This window comes from Dasypus novemcinctus, chromosome 16 (genome assembly GCF_030445035.2).
Source record: "Dasypus novemcinctus isolate mDasNov1 chromosome 16, mDasNov1.1.hap2, whole genome shotgun sequence".
Lineage (NCBI taxonomy): Eukaryota > Metazoa > Chordata > Mammalia > Cingulata > Dasypodidae > Dasypus > Dasypus novemcinctus.
This window is the reverse complement of record NC_080688.1, coordinates 75,356,737-75,382,733: the sequence shown is the minus strand read 5'-3', so window position 1 is coordinate 75,382,733 and position 25,997 is coordinate 75,356,737. Positions and strand designations below refer to the sequence as shown.

The window sequence follows — 25,997 nt, the reverse complement described above, 5'->3', positions numbered from 1 at the left end:
ATATTAAAGTCACCATTAGATTTGCTTCTAGAATGTGTTCTGGGACACCACATTACAAGAAATATTTTATAATCAAACAACCAATTACAGATTTTAATATTCAAGCACAGAAGAGGGAAAAAAAAAACAACAACAAGTATCAAAACCCATCACAGAATATCTACTGTTTATAAAATTCTACCTGGAATTTTAAAAAACATCCTCTCAAGGAGCTGATTTCATCAATTTTTATTTAATCCTCATCTTCCTCATTATGATGGAAAGAAATACCTGGCAGAAAAGATAAGTGTCCCTTCCTTCTCCCTCCCTAATTCCTTCTGCTGGTTAAATTAACAGCCAGTATTCCCAGTGCTGCTGCAGTAGAGAAAGGCCAAAATGACTCTCAGCGTGTAACAGGAACTGGAGGACATGGCAGAGCCAGGGAGGAGAGTGCTCTTTCTGGCATCTGGGTTAGCTCAGGGTGAACATTCTATTAAGAAGTGCCAAGACTGATATCCAGAGTCCTGGAAAGGGGGGGAGAGGACAGGGACAGAGAATTTAGGAAAATGGACCGTTACAGCCATTAATGCAGGTGAAGGAGATACACATATGAGGGGCTTGGGGCCCTTCACCACACCTGAGCAGAACAAGCAATATGTAGTGATGCGATAAAACTTCCACTGCAGGGGAGATCTCTTTCCTCCCAAAACCTCAAGGGCACTCCATCTTATGCCTGGCTTATTTTCTGGCATGTAAACAAAGCGTGTGCGTACTTCTCTTTTCATATACTAGCCAGTAAGGTGCTGGAGAACAGACAACATCTTACTCACCATTATACCATAAATGCCAAACAACTAACACACCACAAGTCAGAGCTCAGAGTGTTGGAGTGTAACAGAAGAACAAGTCTAGACCCAGCTCTGTCAAACACTAGCTCTTAACTGGGCAAGTTGTGGAATCTCTTTAGGTCTGTTCTTTCCTTCTGCAGTTGAGGCAAGCAGTCAGGCAGAGGAGAGGTGAAGGAAAGATAAAAGGGGAAAAGAGAGGGAAGAAGAAAAAAGGAGGGAGAGGAGAATAGGAAAAGAAAGAAGCAGCAAGCAAGCAATAACCAATGAGGGAAAGAAATATAGGGTTACAGCTGCTTTTAGGGAACCCTCTTCAAGGGAAGAATTAGCCTGACTTGTAGATACATACTCCTAGGCACTTTCTTTTTCAAAATTTACTATGTATTCCTCCTTAAATCTGCTCCAGTGGTCACTGAGAAGTCATGTGCCACATTTAACCAAGTATTTAATTATTTTTTTCCTTGTACAATCTGTAAATGATCATGCATTTCTAATACAGAATACTTACACTTGGGTCAAGGCAGAATTTCTACTGGGGAGAGAACACACATACCTATGCAAACAAATATAAACCACAAATCCATTATCAGCTACTACCACGGCACTCTCAACACAGTAACTCACACTGTGGACACATCCAAGCACTTTTAGGAATTTGGTTGGGAAAAATTAACTGCTGAACATGAAATAAACTTAAGGTTCAAAGGGAGCCTTAGAATACACTCACTGCCTTTTACTTAAATTTGTCTCCGTCAATACAGAGCTAAAGAAGTCCCATGTCGTCTTCTCTGGATGGCTTATTTGGCCTAGAGAAAATTCTTGTTGCCATGAGTCCTTCAAATGGGTTCCTGTCATTCAAGACAGGGAATGCTGTACACCCAGGATCAAACTACAGCCAAGATTAAAGGAACAGGAAACAAAGATGAACATGTCTAACCAGACAGTGATGTGATATGTCTGTGAAAATGAAAGTTTGTGATTGTGATTTTTTTTAATGAAACCAAATATTTAAACTGCAAACGTTGGGGAATAAAAAGTCCATCTGTCAGATAGTATTTCCACTTAAGAACCCCTGCTTAGGAATAATCCCTGAAATGTCACCACTTTCATTTTTAATCATCATATTGCAGTTGTACACTGAATATTCATAGTAAAGCTTCCATCAGCAAAGCAGTCCTATGATCTATCTTTGTCAACCAAATTTTGATGCAAGTTTGTCCATCACTGTTTTTAAGAAATACAAGACACAGAATCATGAACTACTTATCCCTCACCCCTACCACTGGGACTGAAAGGGGCCTGAAAGGTTGTTTTTATAATACCACTACTTCTCCACAGCTTGGACCCAGGTCCAGAAGTGGCCATGTGGCAGCTAAGCTCTGCCCAGTCCCCCCTGTTCGAGGCACACCTCTCATCCTTTAAAAGGCCACACACAACTCATGTCATGTGCCTTCTCCTTACAATTTTGGTGAGCAAAAGACCAAAAGACATTCTGAGCAAAAAGACCTTGGGCCACACCGTTCATACCAGAGGGCAGTCAGGTAAGGGACAAAAAGAGCTCAGAGACAGTTCAAATGTTCAGCGGACGACAGGCCCAGGACATACAACCACAGGAAATGATAAAAGGCCAGCCCCTGAAACAAAACTCAGTGAGCAACTGGCAGTTCAGATCAGCACTGGGAACTGTCATATTTTCATGAGTACTTGGAAGACCATACATGATTTTTATTGCCCTCCTCCCGTCTGCCCAGTTTAAGCAAGCACATGCACACAGCGGCAGGAGCACCATTAAATAGCTTAGTAAACAACAGCTTGTCATCCATCACACTATTCATACCTCTTCCTATCTGCTCAACTAAGGCAGCATTAAGGCCTGCAAGCCCCAGAGACGAAGCTCCGAGCCAGCCAAGTTTTCAGGGCCTGAGAAAACGGTCCACTGGCACGAGCAGCTCTTTCTCTGGAGGACTCTCCCGACAATCCACTCCCCATTCTTTTTTTTTTTTTTTTGGATTTCTGTTGTATGTATTTTTTTTTCTTTTTTTTTTTTTTTTAATTTTTTTATTTTTTATTGACTTTGTAATAATATTACATTAAAAATATATATGTGAGGTCCCATTCAACCCCACCCCCCCACCCCCCCTCTCCCCCCCCCCAACAACACTAGTTCCCATCATCATGACACATCCATTGGATTTGGTAAGTACACTCCCCATTCTATTGTTCTACCCAAGATTTACATTCTTCTCTTGGACAAGAAGGTGACCCTAGAGCTAAAATCATGGGACATTCTGAGTGAATTGCCAGCGGTTTAGAGAAGTGAGAGTCAGCCATCTGAGCGCACCTGCAGGAATCCTGACTGTAAGTGGACGGCCATGCCAGGCACGAAAGCGACTCGCACTGCCTGAAACAGAAGATTCCTGCAGCAGGAAGACACACTTGTCTGGGGCTGGAGAGTTAATGTAACAAACACCACTCTCTGTAACTTCACACTTCCTTTTTGGTTTATAGAAATGTTTTTCATACCCACAATTATACTGTCCTATTATCCTTTTCCTTCCCACATTATGAAAGGCAAGTTCAAACTTCCCACTTGGGGAGAAAAATGTTTAACTCCCACTTCATTTCTTGGTTATAGCTAATACAAAGAGATACTGTCATGTCTGAAAGTTTTCATTATTCACCCCAATTTTTAAGAACTGCTGTCTTAAAAATAGATTGATTTGCTTAAAAACATTACGAAAATAAATCTCAGGCTTCTCTTTTAAAGGATGCTATAAAATGATCTCATTTTTTAACTTTTCCTTCAACAGTTTAATTTTCAAACAGAAGTAGTTTTAGCTTATAAAAACTTGGCTTTCATTTACTGTATATCTTCCTTCAAAGGTACTAGTAGTCTTTTAGTTTAAACTTAACCATACATAAATAACCTATAATTCATTAAAAACATGCATAATATCCTTTTACCCCAAAACACTGAAAATGGGGGGGAAATCGCTAGGCCTGTTTACAGAGAAAAAGGATATTGGGGGAGCTAGGTCTGTTCCATGATTGCTTTATTCTCACATAAGACCCAGAATTGAAATGTTTTTCCTTTCCCTCCAAAGCTTTAGAAAATTATAGAAAGCTATTTCATTTTTGTTGGCAGAAGGTAAATATCAAATCATAAGAAAAACCTATTCGCCCTTTAATTATTTCTTATACTTTGCAATAAAAAACTATTCTTCATAGTTGGGAGCTGATTCCCAATTTCCAAGAAGCGAATGTCAGTGTGAAAGGCTCAGGCATAACCTAACCTTGAATTTCACCTTCAAATGATCCCCCTAACAGAAAAATACACCTAGATCTAGCCACAGTTCTGGCTCCAAGATGCTGACAAAGCAGGAGGATGCAAAGTTAAGCTGACCAGTGAAAAACCCACCAGCCTCTGGCACTTAAGTTGGGAAATCCACATTTTCCTTAATGAAAACCAACAAACTCTAAATCATAATGATCCTACTTAATGAAAAACAAAGCAAAGTCTATTAACTATCTTGACAGTACAATAAAAACTTCATAAAAGTAATAAAACAAGGTCTGTTATTCTATTTGGGGACTTCTTGTCCCTATTTTCTAGAAATATCTGAACATTCAAGTCCTTTATCTTTTTTGGTTCCAATGAATTTTTAAAGAAATAACAACAGTATACTGGATCTAATGCTTTTAATGCCTTTTTTTTTTTTTTTTTTTTTTTTTTGAGGTACTGAGGGCCAGGAACTGAACCTAGGACCTTGTATATGTGAAGTGGGTGCTACAATAGCTTTCCTTGGGAAACGGACTTGGCCCAGTGGTTAGGGCGTCCGTCTACCACATGGGAGGTCCGCGGTTCAAACCCCGGGCCTCCTTGACCCGTGTGGAGCTGGCCCACGTGCAGTGCTGATACACAAGGAGTGCCGTGCCGTGCCACGCAAGGGTGTCCCCCGCGTAGGGGAGCCCCACGCGCAAGGAGTGCGCCCCGTAAGGAGAGCCGCCCAGCGCAAAAGTAAGTGCAGCCTGCCCAGGAATGGCGCCACCCACACTTCCCATGCCGCTGACGACAACAGACGTGGACAAAGAAACAAGATGCAGCAAATAGACACAGAGAACAGACAACCAGTGGAGGGGGGGATTAAATAAATAAATAAATCTTAAAAAAAAAAATAGCTTTCCTGAGTTGGTTTTCTCATTTGTTTTGCTTGCTGTTTGCTTCTGTATTTTTCAAGAGGCACTAGGAACTAAAAATGGGTCCTCCCATGTGGGAGGTGGGTACTCAACTGCTCGAGCTGCATGCTCTTCCTCTAATGCATTTTTAATTATCATTCCTTCACATATATAAATATTCTTGTAACATGTTATCATGCAATTTTTCAAATTTAATTTGTTCCTCAGAGAAAATAATCTAGCAGCCCCAGTTTTTAGGTCTTTGAGAAAACAAACAGGAATTTGTTTCTCTTGGCCTCTGGCATTCAAATTCCTTTTCCCGTTATCATTATGCAAACGTTTAGACACCACCAATGCCTTCTCATCATTACATCTCTTCAACCAAAAACAGGGAGGTCACATCTCCCCTCTTTCCCCAAATGACCACCTGCTTTCACCCCACTTCAATCTGAATCATTTATCAGGGGAAAATATCTTCTCACTGCAATTCCATTCCAAATAGCAAGATGGTTCAGTTACTCAGGTCTCTCCCTCTTGCGTCTTCACTTTCCCTAAACCAGATGGGAATGGATATCAGAGTTTTGTGGCCAAGTCTAAAACAGTCATCTTATCAGCTGCATGCCTGGAACAACTGTTAAGAAATCTCCCCTCCCCGGTCCTCTCCAGGAAGGGCTGGGGTAGGTCAGAGCTGGCCCCAAAGTTAGCAGACAGTAGTAACAAACACACAGAGATACATACATTTTATACATATGAATGTCTAAGTGTGTACAGCTTTGAGGAAAAATAAACAATAATAAAAGGAGCTATGGAATCGCTTATGAATTTCATGCCAGCTGAAGGCTCTATGCAAGTGACAATAAGCCAAGGAAGAGTTTTCCTTTTCATCTTCATCCTCCATTTTCATCTTCATCCTCCAAACTAACTAGATCCTGAGTGAACCTAGAATAGACCAAAATGTCTTATAGATCTAAAGCTTACTTTCTAGCCACAGGGAATAGATGTGACAAACCAACCTGGGAAAGAAATAAATCAAACCATCTCACCTTCGTCCCCCGCATGGGGCCATCCAGCTGCCCCTCCGTGACCTCTCTGCCCTCTCACCCTACGTTGCACACTTAGGGTAGAACAACTTCATTTTCTCAACAACCTACACCAGGGTAACACACAATGTGCAAAAGACAGTTCATACATAGGGTGAAAGCACAGAATATAGGTTTTGTTATTTCAGTATCAGTTCACTAGAAATTGGCAAATATAGTTGCCACTATGCAGAATCATATTGAGTACTGACTTGTTTCTCTAACTCCTGATGGAATCAATTATCAATATACAAATGCTCTGGCCAGGGTAATGTGTTCTTCTCTTCAATTGATACCTAATATTCCTGATTTGAAATATAAACAACGTGACTGTTCAAACTGCTTCTGCAAACATAAACAAAGAGTCACTACCGCCATTAATCAGGACACAACCTTAGGAAACACTAGAATAAAACCAGCACCAGCCCTTCCGGGCAGGGCAGTTACTTCCTGCTTTACCCTCAAGGTTACACAGAGGTCTCCTCTCCCTCCCCTTCACTCTCCCACCCACCCATTCTCTCCCAGCCTTTCAGAAGACAAAACAAGGTCCCCTCCCCCTAGGCAAACAGTCCCTACAAATCTCTGCCTTTTCTGAAACCTCAGCTGCTAGTTCTTGGCCTATTTCTCAGGCCACACTCTCCGAGGAAGGTCACCTCCCTAGCTCTGAGTACTTGGAGGGTCAAAATGAAACCTCAGCAATAAAGAACTCCTTTGCTTATTCCACTCAGGTTCCAAGAGCACTGCCAAGAGAACCGCTAGAGAAAGTCATGCCACGGTCATGCTCATGCCGACTGCAGGAAGCCTGCTCTTTCCCTCCAGTGGTTCCTCAGTGTCACTTAGCTTGGCAATCCTTTGTTTTCCCTTAACTCTCAACCTGCTGGAGAGGCTGTTTATGAAATTTCTCGCCTTACCTGCCCCACCCAGTTTTCTTTCTGCAGTTAACGTAAAAATTAAAAGCCATCCCGCAGGCACTCTCCTCGCCAGGGTCCTTCCTTCACGTCTCTGTCCCTGCACACTTGGTTTTTCCAGGCGGAAGCCCCTGAGTTTGCGCCTCTCTCCCATCACCACTACCTGCTCAAGGAACGAGGTCTTGCCCAAGTTGCCCTCGGGTGCCTCTTCCTTTCAGGCTGCCCTCCCAGCGTGAGTTCTCCAAGGCTGGGGCAAATCCTGTTCCTGTCTCACAAAACCTTGCCAGGCCCTTGCAAACCACCCCACGGAAACCCGGGGAGGCTGCTGCAGGGAAGGGTGAAATGGCTCTGGACCACGGTGTGAGGGTGGATACAAGCTGCTGTGCATCTGTCAAAACCCAGAGAACTGTGCACCAAAATGAGTGAATTCTGCTGTATGTAAATTTAAAAAATAAAATACAGGGAGTATGGGGGGGGGGGAGGTCCCAAACTTAAAAAAAGAAACTAACAAAGAACCTACCTGTACTACAAATAAATGGCATGACCACACTGAAGGGGGTGGTGCAGACAAGAACTAACCTAAGTAACTGTCGGAAACGAAATGGAAACTGTATACTGCAAGGCTAGAGACAAAAGGAACTGTGTTCAAATCCTTTCCTCCAGTTAGAAAAACTGCTAAATCTGAATCAAGTCTGAAGTCTCGTTCATAGTATTGTACCAATGGTAATTTTTCAGTTCTCATAATTGTGTTATAATTATTCAAGATGTTAACCTTAGGGAAATCAGGATACAGGATATATGGAAATGCTCTATACTGTTTTGAAACTTTTCTATAACCTAAAATTAACTCAAAATAAAAAGTAAAAAACAGGTTATGTGATACAGTAAAAGAGGGCAAGTTCCCTCTGCACTATTAACTCCCAGCTGGTGACTGACATGGTCACTCACCCTCGCTGGGGAGCCCTTTCCTCCCTTTTTTTTTCTCTGAAGATTTATTTATTCCCCCCCCCACCCCCCAAGTCCCCCTGTTGTCTGCTCTCTGCATACCTTCACTGTGTGTTCTTCTGTGTCTGCCTGTATTCTCATTAGGTGATTCCAGGAACTAACCTGGGGCCTTCTGGAGTGGGGGAGAGGTAATGACTCTCTTGCGCCACCTCAGCTCCCCTGTTCTGCTACGCCTTCTTATTTTCTCTCCTCTGTGTCTCTTGTTGTGTCATCTTGCTGCACCAGCTGTCCACATGGGCCAGCAGTACTGCGTGAGGCCACGTTCCCGCATGGGCCAGCCTGCTGCACAGGCCAGCTTGCCCTCACCAGGAGGCCCTGGGCATTGAACCCTGGACCTCCGATATGGTAGACGGGACCCCAGTTGGTTGAGCCACATCCGCTTCCTCCTTTCCTCCCTTAATAAAGGCTGTCATTCAGTGGTGTATAGCTACTAAATAAAATAAAGTGACTCGCAGATAGACAACACCCCCAAAGCAGTTCATTCCCGTGCTCTGTCCTTGTGCACCTCTTCTTGTCCCTGACCTTTCTCTAGCATCTCACTTTCAGTCGTCCTTTCTTCCCATGACTCCTGCAGTCCTTGAGAGCCCGCCTAGCTTCTCCTGGCACACCAGCTCTTCCTTCTCTCCTTGCCAACACCCCTTGGTCTCTCAGTCTTCATCGACCTTTGTTCAAAGGCAACCTCAGCATCCTCCACAGCCACAGCAGTCACTCACAGAGAACTCACAGCCTTCGACATCCAGTCCAAATCCTACCGTAAGAGCAAGTCCAACTGTCAATTTTATATTTCACTTGGCTTCCAATACACATAAACCTGTTCCTCCTAATAAGTCCTGCCTACTTTTTGTCAATGACAGTCATCTTCTCTGGAAAAACATTAACAACCAGCAAGTATGCTACAACTCAACAATAAAAAGGCAAATGACCTGACTGAAAAACAGGCAAAAGATCTGAATAGATATTTGTCCAAAAAATAAATACAAAGGGCAAAAAAAACACATGAAACAATGTTCAACGTCACCAGCAATTAGGTAAACACAAATCAAAACTACAATGAGGGAAGCAGATATGGCTCGAGTGACAAGGCCTCTGCCTACCATATGAGAGGACCCAGGTTCAATCGCTAGGGCCTCCTGCTGAAAAAGAAAAAGCAAGCATGCCAGTGCAATGAGCCAGTGCCCGTGCAGTGAGCCAAGTGCCTGTGTGGCGAGCTGAGTCCCCGCATGGGTAGCCATGCAGTGAGCCATGTGGCTGCGCACCAAGCCAAGAGCCCACATGAGTGCCCGCGTGCTGAGTGAGTGCCTGTGCAAGTGAGTCAAACAGCAAGATGATGACACAACAAAGAGAGACAAAGGGAGAGTCAAGTGAAGTGCAGCAGAGACCAGGAACTGAAGTGGCGCAACTGACAGGGAACCTCTCTCCACATCAGAGGTCCCCAGGATCGAATCCCTGTGAATTCTAGAGGAGACAGACGGGAAGAGAAGACAAAAAGAGAAAAAATACAGAACATCACATAGAGAATTGACACAGATAGCAAGACCAGCGGGGCAGGAGGGAAAAAAAAACTACAATAAGTTATCAATTTCACACCTACCAAAATGGCCACTATTAAAAAGACAGACCTACAAGTGTTGGAGAGGATGTGGAGAGATAGGAAAACTTATTCACTGTCGGTGGGAATGTAGAATGGTACAGCCACTGTGGAGGACTGTTTGGCAACTCTTAAAGAAGTTGAATATATATTTTCCATGTGACCTGGCAATATCATTACTGGGTATATATATACCCAGAAGAACTGAGAGTAGTGACACTGTATTAGTCAGCCAAAGGGGTACTGATGCAAAATACCAGAAGCCTGTTGGCTTTTATAAAGGATATTTATTCGGGGTAGGAACTTACAGATACCAGGCCAGAAAGCATAAGTTACTTCTCTCACCAAAGTCTATTTTCACTTGATGGAGCAAGATGGCTGCTGACGTCTGCGAGGGTTCAGATGTCAACATCTCATGGGTTCCTCCCTTCCCGGGGCTTGCTTCTCCTTTGTCTGTATGCTTACTTTCCGGGGCTCCAGCTTAATACATCACCATCAAACTCCAACATCAAAAAGCCCCCAACTCTGTCCTTTGCCATGCCTTTTATCTGTGAGTTCCCACCCACCAAGGGACGGGGACTCAACACCCTACTGGCATGGCCCAATCAAAGCCCTAATCATAATTTAATCATGCCCAGGTACAGACCAGTTTACAAACATAATCCAATATCTATTTTTGGAATTCATAACTATATCAAATTGCTACAGACACAAACAGATATCTGTACACCGATGTTCATAGTGGCATTATTCACAATTGCCAAAAGTTGCAAACAACTCAGGGGACCGTCAGCTAATGAATGAATGAACAAACTGTGGTGTATTCACACAATGGAATATCATGCAGCTGAAGAAGAAATGAAGTTATAAAGCTTATGACAACATGGATGAACAGTGTGTTGAGTGAAGCAAGCCAGACACAAAAGGACAAATACTGTATAACTGCATTACTATGAACTAAATATATTGTGTAAGCTCATGGAGTTAATATGGGTCACCAGAAAATAGAATCAGGTCAGAGAATGGAAAGCTGAGGGTTAACTTGTGCAAAACTAATAAAAAAAGATGTGTGTTAATCTCTGGAAATGAACAGAAAAGGTGAAAGCCCAACATAATGTCTGTAAACAACAGTACTATTATGTGGATATGATTAAAGGAAAAGTCTAAGGCCATGTATATTACTACAAAGAAAGCTAAAAAATGATGGAACTATATACTCATAGTCAAATCGTGTATGAAATATGAATACAGGTAAAACTGCAGAGGAGTTAAGACCATTTTTCTTTGAAACTGAACACTGTTAATACTTCAAGATGCTAATATCAGACAAAACATGCTAAGTGAAAGAAAGCAGACACAAAGTACAACATATTGTATGATTCCATTTATATAAAATGTAAGCACAAATCAATTTATAAAGATGAAATCAGATCAGTGGTTATGTAGGGCTGTGGAAGGACTGCTAAGGGGTGTGGAGTTTTTCTTTTTAGAATAACGAGACTGTTCTAAAATTTTAGGTGGTGATAAATGCACAACATTGTGACTGTACTAGAAACCAGGGATTATACACTTTGGATGGATCATATGGCATGTGCATGTATCTCAATAAAACTGCTTAATAAATAAAGAAATAATTGTGCAAAAATAGCCAGAAACAGCAGCTATACACTGCAGGTAGACTGAGAGGTAAAGCATTTTCTTGATTATCTGTTTTTTATTATTATTATTACAATAATGAAAATGCTCTAATGATTGAAGTGATGAATACAAAACTATTTCATTATACCAAATATCTCTGACTGTATACTCTGGATGAACTACATGCTTTATTAATATGTATGAAAAAAATTGATTTGTTTTTTAAAAAAATATCACCCAGTAGCATTTCACAAACTATGAAATACAGATATTAATTCTGCAGGGTATTAGCTCTTTCACAAAGGAAAACCTGAAAATACATAGCTAAATTTTTGAGCTAAACAGATTTCTTTCAGGCAGGACAGGCTTTATTATGCTAATCAGTATTAAAAATCTCCCAAAAGGATGCAGTAATTCCCAGATTTTGATCTGACAACATCGTCTTTTCTGATCCATGAATACCCAATGCAAAAATGATTTCCCACCAATTTTTACTGCTGCTAGCAATGCATGAGTTCCTTTTAGTGCATCTTGACCTAACGTCATATTCATATTACTGATTGTAAGAAAGTTTAAAATTTTTCCCATATGGTTTGCTTACTAGCTGTAAAAGAAACTCTTGTTCAATGATGAATGAATGCACAGAGGAAGAAAATGAATCTTATTTATTTTTTTCTGCTTCTCCATAAATAAAGTATTCATCTACGTTCTTATCACTTAACTAAAAGCAAAGGCGTAAAAATCCCATCTATAGAGTTATGTAAAATAAGTTAGTTTCCATGGACAATCCACCATGATGGGAGTGAGCACCTAACCTCCAGCTCCACCACACAGATGCAAGGGGAGAGCATTACATCCCTAACTGCCCATGCATTCTGTGTTCTCTGGCTTTTTTGTGCCAGAAAATTTTCTACCTGAAAAAGATGGTAACAGCATACATCCAGCCCTGAGAATACTGAGAGGGACTACTGATGCTTAGATATTTAGAGGGAGCCTTGTCATAATCAAACACTGGAAAACAGTAAGTGTAAAATTCAAACAAGTGACCAATGGTGACAGAATTTCAAGGACTGCTTCTACTCTTTTCATCCCCCTACCACAGGCAGGAGATCTATCTGTCCCAGCAATCAGGACCACATTCTGGAGAGTAGTTGGAGATGATCTGATCATTAGCCTTCCTAATCCCAGAGACTCTAGAATTGAGCAAGAGAAGAAAAGAAGTGAGGTGGCAGCTATCTGGTCAGGAGTCCACCCTGTCACACACAGAACCCATCAGCTGAGATGTTATCCTCCGTAAGAATCAGAGGCTGACGGGCGAATCACTCACAAGACGCCAAATCCACTCAATTGGGAAAGAACAATCTCTTGAAGAAATGATGCTGGGAAAACTGAATACCCATATGCAAAAGAATGAAGGGGAACCCCTATCTCACACCGTATACAAGATCTAAACATAAGAACCAAGACAATAAAACTCTTAGAAGAAAACACGGAAAACAGCTTCAGGACCTTGTATTAGGCAATGGTTTCTTAGATTTTATAGCAAAATCATAAGTGATAAAAGAAGAATAGATAAATAGGATTACATTGGAATTAAAAATTTTGTGGGAAACGGACTTGGCCCAGTGGTTGGGGCGTCTGTCTGCCACATGGGAGGTCCGCAGTTCAGACCCCGGGCCTCCTTGACCCGTGTGGAGCTGGCCCATGCGCAGTGCTGATGCGCGCAAGGAGTGCCGTGCCACGCAGGGGTGTCCCCCGCGCAAGGAGTGCGTCCGTCAGGAGAGCTGCCCAGCGCGAAAGAAAGTTCAGCCTACCCAGGAATGGCGCTGCCCACACTTCCCGTGCCGCTGACGACAACAGAAGTGGACAAAGAAACAAGACGCAGCAAAGAGACAAAGAGAACAGACAACCGGGGGAGGGGGAGGAATTAAATAAATAAATAAAATCTTAAAAAAAAAAATTTTTTTGTGCAAAGGACTTTATTAAGAAAGTAAAAAGACAACCTATAGAATGGAAGAAAACAGTTAAAAACCATGTATCTGATAAGGGTTTAATACGCAAAATTTATAAAGACTCAACAACAAAAAGACACACAACCCAATTAAAAAATGGTAAAAAGACCTGAAGAGGGAAGCGGACTTGGCCCAGTGGTTAGGGCATCCGTCTATCATATGGGAGGACCACAGTTCAAACCCCAGGCCTCCTTAACCCATGTGGAGCTGGCCCATGCGCAGTGCTGATACGCGCAAGGAGTGCTATGCCATGCAGGGTGTCCCCCGCACAAGGAGTGCGCCCTGTAAGGAGAGCCGCCCAGTGTGAAAGAAAGTTCAGCCTGCCCAGGAATGGCGCCGCACACAAGGAGAGCTGACACAACAAGATGACGCAACAAAAAGAAACACAGATTCCCGTGCTGCTGACAACAACAGAAGTGGACAAAAAACACACAGCAAACAGACACAGAGAACAGACAACTGGGGCCAGGGGGAAGGGAAGAGAAATAAAATAAAAAAATAAATCTTTAAAAAAAAAAAACAAGACCTGAAGAGACATTTCTCCTAAGAAGATACACAAATGGCCAAAAAGCACATGAAAAGATACTCGAAGTCATTAGCCACCAGGGAAATGAAGATTAAAACTCCAATATATGGGGAAGCAGATGTGGCTCAAGCAATTGAGCTTCCTTCTACCACATGGGAGGTCCCGTGTTCAGTTCCTGGTGCCTCCTGGAGAAAGTGAGCTGGCCCCACAGGCAGACGCGGCGAGCTGATGCAACAAGATGATGCAAAACAAAGAGACACAAGAGAAAAGACAATGAGAGACACAACAAACCAGGGAGCTGAGATGGCTCAAGTGATTGAGTGCCTCTCTCCCACAGATTTGGTTCCAGGTGCCTCATAAAGAGAAGATGAGCAGACACATAGGGCACACAGGAACGGACACAGAGAACAAAGGGCAACCTCAAACAAGGGGGGGAGAATAAATAAATAAAAATAAATCTTAAAAAAAAAAATTTAGTGCAGAATTGACATATGACCAGGCAACCCCATCTCTAGGTATATACCTTAAAGAAATGAAAGCAGGGACTTGAAGGGATAATTGCACACTGATGTTCACAGGGGCTAAGAGGAGGAGGGGAATGGGGTGTTAACATTTAATTGGTAAGGAGTTTCTGTTTGGGGTGATAGAAAGTTTTGACAATGGATGATGGTGATAAAGACAGAACTCTGTGAATGTAATTAATACTAGTCAGAAAGTAAAAAGGGGGGATATTTTAGGTTGTATATAAGTTATCCACCCCCATGTGAATAATACAAAATACATATATTTTGTGTACAAAATACACACATTTATACATATATTTTGTGTGTACAAAATACACACAAAATACATATAACTCAACCCAATGTGTTGAGTTGTGTTGAAGTAAATAGCGTCATTGTAAAAGCACTGTTTCATGAATTGTAACAAAAGTACCACACTAATGCAAAATGTTAATAGGGAAAACTCTGCCTATGAGAAGTGAGGTATAGAGGAGCTATGTACTTCCTGCATAATGTTTTTGTAAACCTACAACTGTTTTAATTTTTCAAAAATGTTTTTAATTGATTTTGGTGATGGCTGCATAAACTGTATGAATATACTAAAAACAAAAAAACAAAATAAAAAACACTGAATGGCCACTTTAAATGGGTGAGCTATATGGTATGGACTTATTTCTCAAAGTTGTTACCAAAACTGAGCCAGTATACACTCACAATGATAAGGACGGAGGGGATGGAGGAGAAAGCTGAGGAGATATCAATGAAGTTGTGAGGAGGAAGAGGATGTAGCTTTGCTACTGAGTCAGCAGTCAAGGAGGTAACATCCTAGGGTCTTACCTGAGGCTGCCACTGGGATGAAGGAGGTCCCAGCGAACTTGAGAACAGCTCAGGCCTCAGAGTCAGCAAAGGAGATGCCAAGTATGGAAGGAAGAAATAGGGGTGGGCCTGAAAATGGGGAATGGAGAGAAGTCTACACAGAACCTGTAAAATCCCGAGCCTCTGCGACCTGGGACAGCCAGGGAAGGAAAATACTGGATTCAGAGGCTCCACGCCAGGTGTGTAAGGAAGAACAAGAGGAGCAGGAGCTTCCTGGACTAGTCTTCCATTATCCCAGCCCCTAATGCCAATAGCCAAGTATATTCCCCAGGCAGGAGCAGAGAAGAGTTTTGTATGCAACAAAAATTCCAGGTACTGACTTGGGTAAAACCAATGAAAAGACGAGCTACACAAATCATCACAGAGAAGTCCTAAAGGATAGGTCCCACATACACAGGCAGAGTCTCCAATCACTTTTTTTCCCCCAAGATTTATTTTTATTTCTTTCCCCTTCTCTATTGTCCCCCCAACCCCAGTTGTCTGTTCTCTGTGTCCATTCACTGTGTGTTCTTCTGTGTCTGCTTCTATTCTTGTCAGCAGCACCAGGAATTTGTGTCTCTTTTTGTTGCGTCATCTTGCTGTGTAAGCTCTCCATGTGCGCGGTGCCACTCCTGGGAAGGCTGCACTTTCTTTTGCGCTGGGCGGCTCTCCTTATGGGGTGCACTCCTTGCGCGTGGGGCTCCCCTAAGCAGGGGACATCCCTGCGTGGCAGGGCACTCCTTGCGCCCATCAGCACTGCGCATGGGTCAGCTATCACTTGGGTCAGGAGGCCCTGGGTCTGAACCTTGGACCTCCCACATGGTAGGTGGAAGCCCTATCCATTGGGCCAAATCCACTTCCACCAATCAACTTCTTTAAGCCTCATCCCTATGTAAGATCACCAGAAGTTTGGAAAAGCCACCAGCAGAAAGAGAAAAATAAACAAACAAACCAAAAACGGGGGTGGGGGGGGTGGGGTGGGGAGGGAAGATGACAGAGATGCCTCAAGGAGTGAGAGAAGAAAAAATATGCAAACAATTAGTATCCTCGGAGGAAAAAGAACAGGAAGTTATCAAGAAGGAACACTCAAAGAACAAGAAAGAACTTTTAGAAACTACAAATATTTATAGCTGAAATAAAAGTCAAACAGAACAAGAAAAGAGGTCCAGATAACTGAATAAAAAAGGCAAGAAAATTAACAGTTCAATCCAGTTGGTCCAACATCTGACTAATAAGAATGTTCCAGAAAGAGAGAACACAGAAAACAGAGAGGATATTACCAAAGGAATAATAAATAGCCCAAAAGGTCCTCGTAGGTTTGCCAGATAAAATACAGGACATCAGCTGAGCTTTAATTTTAGATAAACAACCAATAATTTTTTAGTATGTCACATTGCTTATCTGAAATTCTAATTTCACTGGGCATCCTGTATTTTTTATTTGCTTTATAAACCTGGCAACCCTACCACCGATGGCCCAGTACACAGTGAAAAAAGTCCATGCTGCAACAAAATTATAGAGCACCAACAGTTTAAGAAGAACAACTGTGCAGAGCTTATTGGGGCCCAGGCACTGTTTTAAAAGTTTTGCCCATGTTAAATCATGAATCCCCACAACTACCAACAGGGTACTCAGTATGGCCCATGCCCCCAGACAAGAGGACCCTCAGCCCTAGATGTGTTTATCTAAAAAACTAAAGTACAAAGTTTTGGTTTTTCTATTCTGTCTCATCAGATAGGTTCGCTTTGCTTTTTTCAATTCTGGGGAACTGGCTAAGCAAATGGGAATGGGGAGAGGGTGGGGATGGGGTGTGTCTGTAAATCAGAGTCTTGGCCCTGGGGCAGCAGAGCAAACTAAGGCCATCTAGGTAGAGCAGGTCCCCCAGTTAACTGAGTTCCCTTCCCTCCCCTCTGCTTGGAAGGTGTTGTTTGGGGGAACCGCTTAGAACTGCGAGGAAAGCCTGCGTCAGAAAAGTGAGGTGCTGGGGAGGGTTCCCCTGGGAACCCTGGCCTGCTGGGCTTCCACTGGGGCTGGACTCGCTGGGTCCCTGCCCGGCTCCCAGCCTGTACACCGAGCAGATCTGCACTGTGCGTGAGGAGGTATCCTTCAGACTTTGGGGAGAAGGCTACGAAGCCCTGGGTGGGAACAGGGGCCAGGGTACGGATATAGCTTGATTTAAACCTTTTAAATATTTAGGCATATGGTACACGCCTTTTAAAATATTTAAATATTCCTTTTAAATATTTAATTACACCTTTTAAATATTTAACAATATGGTCTTCATTTGTACTCTTGCCCCCGGCCCCACAAACATTAAGGACAGGCTCAGGAGGCCACTGTTGTTATTATTATTATTATGCCTACTTTATATATTAGGCACAGATTGGGCTCAAGGACATTTGGCTGGTAAGGGTAGAAGGTGGGTGAGAAGCAGACATTCTACTTCAAAGCCCAGGCTCTTAGCCAATGTGCTATTCAGCACCAAAATTAAATCCTTCTCTATCTCAACAGATAGGAGGTACTACCAAAAATAAAGAGGTCAAAATTTAACAGCGTAAGCATATCATTTAGAAATAAAGTGACAGATGAACAGCTAGAAAAGTTGAAATTAATTGCCAAGGATTGGGATTGACCCTAAGTACCACTTTTTCATCCATGTACATGATCACTCTGGCAAAAAATTTTAAAAGAGTTAAGTAACAACCTCAATTCACATCTCTTTCCTCAGTGTAAACAACTGAAATCACTTTGCTCCTCAAGCCCCGATTCTCCAAAACCGCATAAAACTTACTCATGGTTTCTCCTAGCACAAATGCATCATCTGTCACAGTAAGAAAGCGTTTCACTAATGGTAAGCCTGAGGGTGCGACTGCTTTTAGTGTGTTCTCAAAATTGTTTACGTGAAATACAGCATATTCTATTTTTCTGTCTGAAAACATTACGTAACTGCAAGCATCAGAGTGCCAGAAATAGTCATTTTAGATTGCAAAATTAGATTTCAAGAATATTCAGACAGGATTTTTACATTTGTTTTTTTTTAGGGCTCCCCAACCCCTACAAACCGCAATGCATTGGAAGACCCTTACTCACGGAGAGTTAAAAATAAAGGGAAGAAAAAGAAACTTTGTTCTGTCAAACTCACTAATCTGAAAACATTCATAAGGAAAAGATAATAAAAATTCCCCTCAGACTAGGACCAATATCAAAGGGAAATTCCAACCTGGAGAATTTTTGGTCTATCTGTTTAAGCCCTAGAGAGGAAACAGAAAGAAAGGAAGAAAAAAAGGCTTACAACGTAGCCTCCCAAAACTCCCAGAATAAAGCCATGGCTCTCAGGAGACTGCAGACTGTGCAGCCCTTCAAAGCTTGACCTACCCAGGCTGCCCGCGGTCATGGAGGGCCACCAGGGGCTGGGACCTGGTCCTCAGTTGAGTTTCCTGCCACCCTATCTTCTCATGCTCTGCTACTCAGCCTGGAACATCTTCCTCCTGTTCAAAGCATGCTGAAAACACCTCCCAAGCTACACCAATCCTTCCACTTACTGGTCTTTTCAGTACTTATGTACATTATGTACTTTGAGGTTTTTATTGTTGTTGTTGTTTGATAAAATGCCCCTAAAGAAGAGTCTGAGGAGGTTTGTACTAGGAGCTACCTGTGAAGAGACCAAAACACTGAAAGGAGAAAGGTGTGGGAAACGGACTTTGGCCCAGTGGTTAGGGCGTCCGTCTACCATATGGGAGGTCCGCGGTTCAAACCCCGGGCCTCCTTGACCCGTGTGGAGCTGGCCCATGCGCAGCGCTGATGCGCACAAGGAGTGCCGTGCCACGCAAGGGTGTCCCCCTCGTGGGGGAGCCCCACGCGCAAGGAGTGCGCCCGTGAGGAGAGCCGCCCAGCGTGAAAAGAAAGTGCAGCCTGCCCAGGAATGGCGCCGCCCACACTTCCCGTGCCGCTGACGACAACAGAAGCGGACAAAGAAACAAGACGCAGCAAATAGACACAGAGAACAGACAACCGGGGGAGGGGGGGGGAATTAAATAAGTAAATAAATCTTTTAAAAAAAATAAAAAAATGAAAGGAGAAAGGAGTATAAATGAAAATGTTCTAGTGCATGCTGAAACCTGCTTTCCGCACCTTCCCAAAACAGACACCCTTGCGGGATGGCTTGGATGGATCACAGCACAACATCTGGTAAAAAAAAAAAAAAACTACTGCACTGAATAGGGAACACTGAAATTTTTTTAAAAATGAAGATTTTATAAATACATTCTAACGTCTGGCACCCTTTGTGACCTCTTTAGGAAATGGATTGATAAATATCGGTGGTGTGCTGTAGCTTTAATAATCATATTGTTCAAAGGTAGAGAGCCTTGGATTTTTTAGCATTTGCTCATTTCTGTAACATAAACACTTCCACCATTATAAGCCTCAAACTACTCATATGACATCACTGGTGGAATTGAGAAGAGATACATATGACAGCTCCATTGCTGTTTCCCAAAATGTGGTCTGTTTATAGATATTCTAAGGGAAGGTTCTAGGGTCAAATGGTTAAACAAGTTCAACTGCTTTCTTCACAAACAACATGTCCCCAAATCATTATCCCCACCCATTCTTGAGACCTTTAATGTGTTAAACAAAGCGTTGAGAAGGAGATACTGACTTCCCTGTGGAGTGCCACCAACACTGACTGTGACTGTCACCCTTTTAGACAATCCAATTCAGACAAGCTGATCTGGGCCAAACTTTAGTGACAAGTCACATAGCCAAGGCCAATTACAGCCTCTGCCCAATGACTCGTGCCACAAGGATGTGGGGGAAGAAGGCTGAAAGGCATTAACTGTTCTCCTCTAAATCACACAAAGCTTAAAAGGCCACAATCTCTCATGATTCCAAGAGCTCCAAAAATCTTAATGTATATTAATCTCTGAAAATATTTCAGGTAAGATACAATACTAACCTAGATTAAATTATCATAAAATCCCAAAGAGTATCTGAAAATGGAGGAAGAGTTCAAGTCTAACAGAAATGAAGGAGGTAAAAGGAGGCTCAAAACCACTGAAAAGGTGAATGATCAATTACTTCCTTAGGGAAGAATAAGGAGGTCAATACTCATAAAGCCTGGCAAATTAACACCCAGAATGAGCCATGGTTTGTTGGATTTGATTAACAAAAATATTATTTTCACTTATTTTGTCATTTAAACTCTTCCAAGAAAGGGGAAAGTCTTTCTATTTTCAATGGCAGAATGAAAATCACGTATTTAAGCTTGTCTGCAAAAGTGTTCTAAGAATTTTAAGACAAATGATTTACTATAAGAACAAGACAATAAAAATCTACTCCAAAGGTCCTGGTGAGACAGAGAATGCTTACGGAGCTCTCTTCTTCCCACAGTGACTTGAGTATGGAACCCAGCTCTTGTACGTCACTACCAAGGGCAATGTAACACAGGACAATGAAAAAGCCACAATAATCCTGATGAACATCTTCAGGACTTGCCTGAAAAATGAAGATAGCATGAAGCCATCTGCTGAAGCACAGGTTAAATCATAGCATGTGGCCATCCTATCCCAGTCAGCCATGGCAGTCTCTGGCCCACACATGGGAGTATAAGTCAAACTCTTTAAAGAAAAACAAAATATCAAAGTCAACTACTTCACGGGTAATAAATTAGGTCTCCAAGCACTTCTTGTGTCTGAAGCAATAAGCACTTGGGTCCAAAATTTTATGCAGCTTCCCCATTATTACACTTCTAAAAGCAAACCATTAACTGACTCCGTAAGAGGAAAATGTTCAGTGATGTCGAAAACAGTTCTCAGAAACTTGTAGTTATTCTTTTTCCCTTTGAAGAACAAATCAAAAATTTCTGTTTACCAAAAAAAAAAAAAAAAAAAACTGATGTGATCATCTGGAAAAACCAACTTGCTCTCAGTTAATTAATAAGCATTCCTTTAGGACTTCCTGTGTTCAGTGTACTAGAAAAATGATAGGTCAGTAAGGTGGAGAACCCCATCATCTGGACCAGCAGTAGTACAAGCTTAATATCTTCAGCAAGAGTTCTGCTGCAGAAATGGTATGCCCGCTCCCTGGTCCATTCCACATTCCCACTTAGACTCAAAATCTCTGCAAACATTGCTAGTTGACTGGAACCACTCTAACTTGAATGCCCAAGCAGAAATTTAGAGAACATTTTCATTTAGACAATAGGCTGTCATTTATTCAAGCATTTATTGAAGTATTCAAAACATTTTTTGTTGGGAATAGTTTACGCTTTTAGCCGATACTTAAAAACCTAGAAGTGTGAGCAACAGAAAGTGAAAGCCTCCGTGAGGTCCATTCCTTGGAGATAAACTCTGATAGCATCTAGGATATAGATGTTTAATGCATACATAAGTGTAAATACATAAACCCACATATAGTTTTAACATAACAGACTTTTTCATATTCAACAATATATCAGGGACATTTTTCCTTGTCAACACAATGCAATGCTTCAAGAGCACCTTTTAAATTTAGATTGTGGTATTTTCCAAAGAGAGTTTCAAGCCAAAGCAGGGAATCACAAGAGAGATCTCTCTTCATGAATTCTCACAAAAACCTGAGCACTTCAAAAAAGAAGCTTTAAGACAAAAATATACAGTGTTGAGTTTCAGCCATTTGCTTTAAAAGTCTATTATCTCTTTAGCTCACGTGATGAAATAACAGGAGGGAGAGACATTAAAAGCATTTCCTCCCGCTCTTAAATCATGACCTTTATGCTTAGTGTGTCTCAAAGAAAACTTCTGTCATCCCATCCATCAAGAGGCTATATTCTTGACTTCACAGTCAAAAAGGTTTGCATGCGCATAAACAATGCCTGAAATTGTACTACTTTCACTTTCATTTTTCTAAGGAATCTTAGCCTAAAGGAAATCTTACCCAAACAGTAAATTACTTGCCTCAACTCAAGGAAAATGTGAACCCAGAAGTTAATCAAGCTTAAGGAGAGAGATCTAACCTGGTTAGGCTGGCACTTAGTATCTTACTGAGATGAAAAAGAAAATGGTATGGTCAAAAAAACAAAAGGCAGGGGGAAGCAGATGTGGCTCAATCAACTGGGCTCCTGTCTACCATATGGGAAGCCCTGGGTTCGCATCCCCAGGCCTCCTTGTGAAGGCAAGCTGGCCTGCGCACGCGGAGAGCTGATGGCCTGTGCCCACAGAGAGCTGGTGCAGCAAGATGACACAATAAAGGGAGACAACAGACACGGAAGAACGCGCAGCAAAGAGACACAGAGCAGACAGCAAGCATGTGGCAATGGCAGGGGAGAATAAATAATTTTTTTTAAAAAAAAGGCTATGATTTTTTTAAAAAGGGAGGGAGGGCTGGTCAGAAAGACAGAATAAGGTAGCTAGCCAAATTTCTAAGGTACCTTTAAGTACGACTTGCTATAAATTCCTATATATTCCTATATATTCTTAAAACAAATCTAGCAACACAGACCAAAGCCAAGTATAAGAAACCTTTTAACCTCATTCATAAATAAAGTATGGTCCATTTTATCTAGTGACTTTTACATGTTCATAAGTCCAGGGGTCCCTGTGCCTTTAAAAAGGAAGGAGATTTTGTGTAATTTAGATATCTTTTTAAAAAAAGATTATCACTTTAAAAAGTAAAAGGAAAAAAACACTAAAATTTCAATGTAGAGAGAGAATGTTGGTGGCAGTTGGGGAAGGGAGTTATTTATATTCTATGTATTAACATTTAACACATGAAGATCTTAGGGTGCTGGTCCCGGACATCTGAAATGCAAAATAAATAAATAAAAGTTGGCAATTTCCTCTCCCACTCAATAAAAAAAAAAAAAAAAAAGGAAGAAGAGGAGCTATTTACCTACTAGGAGGGAGAGGTCCAAGGAAGAGGAAAAGGGAAGGAGGGAAAAGAGGAGGGAAGATGGAGGGGCACAGACGAGAGGGAGGAAAGAGCACATCCTGAGAGACACCAGCAGTTAAAACAACAGACAAGCACATCTGTGATCTGATAGGTAAATCATACTTTTTAATTTCTAAAAAAGGAGAGGAATAAAATGCCTTTAAACAGGGCTATTCAGAATCATGCCAACCTCAGAGATTTTAGAAAGCAGATATAAGGTATAGTTAGAGGTCAAAAAAATAACTGGAAGCCCTTAAGGGGGTAATAACCTCCCTTCCAATGAAAAACGAGCAAGGAACAAACTGGAGCCAAAGACACAATAAATGCCCTCTGGGTAGAAGAAAAGCAAATGTTTAAATAAGTCCAGAATGTAACAGTTAATAACAAGTGTACTTAATTCTACTAAGAGTTTCTATTTCTTAAGCACCTGCTCACATCTGGAAAAATGTTCTCTTAAGTAGAATGCAGAAGTTAATTTGAGGGGAAGCAGATTTGGCCCAATGGATAGGGTGTCTGCCTACCACATGGAAGGTCCAAGGTTCAAACCCAGGGCCTCCTGACCCGTGTGATGAGGTGGCTGGCCCACGTGCAGAGCACTCCTTGCGCACATCAGCACACAGGGGTGTCCCCCACATAGGGGAGCCCCACACGCAATGAGCATGCCCCCTAAGGAGAGCTGCCCAGCACGAAAAAAGCGCAGCCTGCCCAGGAATGGTGCCACACACACGGAGAGGTGACGCAGCAAGATGACGCAACAAAAAGAGACACAGATTCCGGGTGCCACTGACAAGAATGCAGGCAGACACAGAAGAACACAGAGCAAATGGACACGGAGAGCAGACAACTGGGGGGGCAGGGAAGGGGAGAGAAATAATAAATCTTTTTTTTTTTAAGTTGATTTGAGTGCTTTTTTCTTAATAAAATGTATTTTATGGAAAAAGTTAAAGTACATAGAAATCTGTTATACTCAGCTCTTCACTGCTCACCTGATGAATTTACGATCTACCCTGAGCAGGCAACCCTCTTTATTTGCAGCAGCTGACCAATAACAGGGAGCCTATAGTTTACTCACCTATGCAGTGCTACCTTCAGAGCTTATGTGTTAACTATAAGACTACATATCTAAAACACTGGGAAAATAATGACTGGTAAAACTAAAAACAAAATTAAAAAATAATGAACAAAAACAAAAAAGTTAATAAAATGCTGTGAAGAAGGAAAAGAAAGGAAATCAAGGAAAAGAGAAAATATGACCCATTGTATAAAGATGGAGGGAACGGAAAAAGGAGAAAGTTTGAATCATACATATTTTTGTTTTTAAAAAGAAAACTCAAAATGAAAACATTTTGATTTTATATTTACAAAATTAGAAGATACATGATGTTGATCCATGCTTTCAAAGGGAGTTAAAATGACTTAATATTTCATTTAGATTTGTGTGTGCTAAAATCACATAAGTTCCAAAATGCTCAATTTTCCACATTTTCCGCTATTAATTATCTAAGAATTTTATCCTGAGTCTGCTTATATATAATTAAATGTCTCATAAAAACTGTTTCATCATTCAAATGAGTAAATTCCTTTAAAATATATTACATTTTCATAACTTAGGTCGATGCAAAATCCCAGGAAATCTTCATAGAAGGCCATAACATTCTGTCCTTTAAAGTTTCCTGACTTACCAAAGTATAAGGCATCCAGAGAAGGAGAACTAGAAGAGGAGACAGTGAGAATTGATGAAAGAAACGCACTAACCTAACAGAGATACAGAGTTCCTCTAATGTCAAAGTCCCTGCGAAAAGGAAAGTCAATTCACATATTATTTCTACTCCTCTCTGTCAGTGTGTAACGAGATGGACAAATCGGCTCTCAAAAAGCAAGACAGCCCCAATTTCCATCAGGAAGTGAGAGTGACCACAGCAACCCTGAGACAAGCGTGGTTTCCAACCTTCAGAGGCCCCAGGATTTGGAAGAGGACACTTCAACCACAACTAGCAATACCTGTTGGTCCTGCATCAGACAGACAATCCCTTGACTGTCAAGCTTAGGGGTTGTTTTGTTTTGTGGGGTTTTCTTCTTGTTGAAGCCTAGGCAGAAAATGACACAGTCTCTCATTCACGCATCAGCCTGGAGAGTTTTCTTTATCTTAACTACCAGAACCTCACTCACCCAAAGCACTAGAGATGCAGGGTGCCCAAACACCCTGTGGCTAAATCTGCATCAAATAATACCCAAATTAAGCAATTCAAGTCACACCAAATGATGAATGTTTCTTGCTCAAGAGTCAAGAGTCAAAAATAGAACTGTGCTGACTTGCCTTTAGCACTAAGGTTCTTGAATGCTGGAATATCTACTTACTGAATATACAAAGCTTCCAAAAATACCTTTCCCTTGCTTTCCTTTAAAAAACAGAAGGTAAATTTAAAGGGCAAGACTGCTCTCAGTTCCGCATTTCAAATCGATAGTTCTGCTAGAAAAACTCAAACACTGGAGTTAAAAGTTTACTAAATACCAAAACCAAAAAATACACGGGGACCTGGATGGCTGGGAGCTGCCCACGCCTGCACTGGCCACTGCACAGCTACGTGATGGAGGCAGCCCCGAACCCAGCTATCCAAGCATTAATCCTGCAGTCCTCCCCAAGGCTGGCCTTAATTTCATCCCCATGAATGCTTTTGAGAGCCAGGATATTTACCTGGACCAACCAGCTGACCATCTCTGCAGATGCATGGCTTATGACAAGACGTGTTCAGGGCAGGGCTTGCCCCAGGTACCTGCCGAGGTTTCAAGCTAATGAAGAAAATCTACAACTGAGGACAGCAATACAAGATCCTCTCTCTCCAAAAGTACAACCTCAACCAATAAATTCTTAAAATCCAAGAACAAAACACCCTTCTCTTTCCTTAGTTACTTCCAAAGAAAACTGAGGCAAGAGCCTCCCTGCTATATTCTGGACATCGTAGGGCACAGGGGTA

General features: G+C 41.8%; 1 protein-coding gene across 27 annotated transcripts in view; it reads right to left on the bottom strand.

Moving 5' to 3' along the window:
* Positions 1-25,997, bottom strand: part of ZNF532 (zinc finger protein 532) — a 144,377-nt gene that overhangs the window by 86,816 nt on the left and 31,564 nt on the right. The window contains exon 1 of one of the 27 annotated variants that reach the window (XM_058277810.2): positions 271-291. The exons of the other annotated variants lie outside the window; for them this stretch is intronic. The gene's annotated coding sequence lies outside the window, so the exon portion shown is untranslated. Of the gene's footprint in view, positions 1-270; positions 292-25,997 lie in introns of those variants that run through there. 27 annotated transcript variants of the gene reach the window in all.